Below are 3840 nucleotides of genomic sequence, written 5' to 3'. Positions count from 1 at the left end.
AACACCCAAAATTTTCAAACAATTTTACATTTAAAAAAAAAATATATTTTCATTCATAAATATTATAAAAATGTCATTGTATCACATATCAACCATACAAATACAACCCAAGATCATAATGCATAAAAACTCCTCATGTGTGTATTGATCATGCCGACGCCTTCCTGCGATCCTCACTGGTACTTAAAACACATAACACAACACTATAAGCATAAATGCTTAGTGAGTTCCCCAAAATACCACATATAACACATATTAGCCACTCGAGGCTATAACTCTGTGGACCCTCTGGTCCTAACTCTGTGAACATTCCGGTTCTAACTCTGTAAACTTTGGAACATACACAACATAAATCACATAGAAATAATACAGTGTATTACAATCACATAAATAGCATACAAGATACTATGTCATATAACTCTAATTACCACTCTTGGTAAAGTATAGTGAGAAGACTCACCTCGGGTAACTCAGTAATCTCGAACTCTGTAAAAATCTGATCTAGCCTCCGCCTAATCATACGAAATAAACACTCTTAATCAATACGTCTCTCAAGAGTAGACTATTCCCTCTGTTAGTACTCTCAGAAGGGTAAAAGACCATTTTACCCCTCTCGTGGCTCAAAGACCCTAAAGTTGACCAAACCCTAAAAGTCAACTCTCCGGGTTACGCTGCGCGTACCAAACATGTATGTTGGGCGTACCCAGCGTCCTCACAGAAACGGGGCACGCGACCCTTTACGTCGCACGTATTGGGATTACTCCCCGCGTAACTCCCAGTTTCAAACTCTCTAGCTATTAGGGTCTTAAACAGTTAAGACACACGTCCAACTTTCAGATCTGACCATCCCTAAGCCTCTTAATCCATAAAGTTGGTGACTTTAAGCCTTTGCATGGCTGGACAAGTCACTAACACCCATAACATTCCATTCCCAACCCTAGAAAGCTCATAACTCAAGCATGACCCAATAACAATGACCAAGTTGGGATTTTTATGGATCTATAACACAAATATCACCGAAATGGGACAGATCTAGGTCCATGGAGTCCATTACACTCATAAAGTCTTCACCTTTGGGACTTTTAACCCTAGAAATGGTCCATGCAACATCAAACCAAATAAAGAGGAAAGTTTTGAAATTTATACCTCTAGATGAAGCTTCGTCCCGTTCCCGATTTCCCGAATACCGAATTTGATCGAAAGTAAATCCCAAGTACCGAACCGAATTAACATCACCGGTACCGGTACCGAGAATGGTATCGGTACTTGGTACTAGTACCGGGAATGGTACCGGTACTTGGTACTAGTACCGGTACCGGCGGTACCGATTCCCAAATTTCATGTATTTGGAGTACCAAGTACCGTCCCGTATTTTTAAATTCGGTACGGCTCAGTACCAGTTCCGGTACGGTACCAGTACGGGATCGGGATTTGGGACAAACTGCTCACCCCTACACCAAGGCACATTTAGCTCCAAAACACTCACACCCAAGCTAAGGACGATGGAAGGCTCTCTTAGGGTTTCACTCTCTGATATGGAGGATGAGAAATGAGCCTTAGTATCCCTTATATAGTGGACAAGCCAAATATTAGGGTTTGCATCTGGTCCCACTACACCCAGTGTACCTAGGCGAGTCTGCGTCCAACTTAAGCGCATGAGTACGCGCAGCGTACGCCCCAGTACGCTCATCGTACTCATTTGCTAGAAGAACTCACTCAAGGGACTAATCTTGAAAACTTGACAAAAGGGAAGGGTTAAATAGATTTACCTGTATTTTGGGATGTTACATTAACAATGGCTAATTATGGTGGTTTGTGATGATGAAGTCTTGATGGCAGCATTTTTATGCAAGTAAATGACATGAGAGAATGGTGATGCGTGTTCTAATCAACATTGATCAGAGAAACAACTATCAACATCCTCATCCTTATACCAAGAAACAACTGTCAAGCCCCCTATAAGCCACTTTCATCGATTCTTCAGCCACCATACATAATCGATTACCAGCCACCGCCAAAACATAACCTTATTCATCACCATCTTCACAATCAACACCATCACCAAAACACAACCAGTGTTCATCACCATCTTTTGCATATAATCTTTCAAAATGGTTATTCTTTTATGGTTCATATTGTTTAAGAATAGTGGGAATTTAATACATAATTGATTCTAAAATATGTATTTCTATTCTTTAAGAATATTGATTCTAAAATGGAAGTGGAAACTAAAAAAGTTTTAGACATTTTATTCTTCAAGAATGCTTGAATTCTTCAAGAATTATCATGTTGAATGAAAAACTTGTTAGTAAATTATTTTTTATTCTTTAATTTTATCTTTTGAAATCAAATTTGAATTGAACCATTTATTACTCTCACTTTCCATAAATTAGTGTTAACCAATTTTACTAATTTACCCTTATAATTAATTAATTGTAGTTATATTGTACATGTTATCTCATGTTAAGAATATATATTCTAAGATTAAAAGCTTTCATTTTTTTAATCTAATGGACCAAAATTGGTCATACATTCACTCTATATATTTTGTTCACATTTAAACCTAACCATATATATATATATATATATATATATATATATATATATATATATATATATATATATATATAAAATAAAAATTATATAACAACACTAAATATATATAAATTTATACATATGACATGTAACATTTCCAAATACAAATTAATAGTATATATAACAAATTTAGACATTTATTATGTATAAATCTTCAATTCTTCATATATCTCATAAACATACCTTATATATATGTCAATTTTTAATTTAACAACCAAGGTTTAACAAATTAATAAAATTTACATTTCTAACATATGGATTTCAATTTATATATACATATTACACAAATTTATGTAACAAACTCATAACAAATGAAAATAGATTACATTTATCAAGAAAATTATTTTTCAAAATCTTAAATATACATGTATATACAAGAGGAAAACACCAAAAATACATACCAAATCAAACAAATACATACCCAATGAAATCAATACATCAATACATCTTCTCTTCTAATAAAAGACTCCTAAATATGTCACATGGCATTCTTCTAAACCCACTGAATGTCACGTGTCCTTCTCATATTCATCTCAACTTTATTTTCCCGCTCAAATTCCAATTGTGTTTTTAGTTATTCTTGATATCTCTATAAATTAGGTAACAGATTTCAATTCCTTGGCAAGATTTAGATAGTTCCCTACTTTATAGAATAATTTGTTTCTGATCGGAATGCGTCCTATCAAATCAGCAGTGCCAATTGCAACTAAATTATTTGCAGATTTGAGTCAAGGATCTTCTTCTTCTAACAAAGAAACACAAGCCTTTTCAGCACACCACCGTCCACCGCCATCTCATCTCTACTATATCTTTCATCTTCTGCATTTCGCCATACAAACGCTTTCCTAACACACCTTTTCCATATATCTCATATGGTTCCTATTCCTCTTCCTCTCAATCTATTTTCCGCTCCTCTCTCTCTCTCTCTCTCTCTCTCTCTTTCTCTCTCATTATAAAGTTTTTTTTCTCTACAATTAATGTAAAAAAATTAGTGCAGAGATGAAGAATCAGTGGTTGATTTTCGTGGGTTCATTTGAAGCTACAATATTAGGGTTATATGTTACGGTCAAAGTAAGCGTTTTGTAATTTTGTTGTTATATTTTTTTTTGAATCGGTATGCCTCTCTTTATTTTTCTCTTCTCTTCCTCCTTATAATCCGACGAGCATATTGTTTGGGCTGACGTTGCCTCCCGTTCAATTCGGTTTTAATGGTAATAATTGACATCTTCATCAATGGTATTCGTT

Source organism: Lactuca saligna, chromosome 6 (genome assembly GCF_052625555.1).
Source record: "Lactuca saligna cultivar CGN05327 chromosome 6, ASM5262555v1, whole genome shotgun sequence".
Taxonomy (NCBI): domain Eukaryota; kingdom Viridiplantae; phylum Streptophyta; class Magnoliopsida; order Asterales; family Asteraceae; genus Lactuca; species Lactuca saligna.
This window is presented reverse-complemented; position numbering follows the sequence as displayed.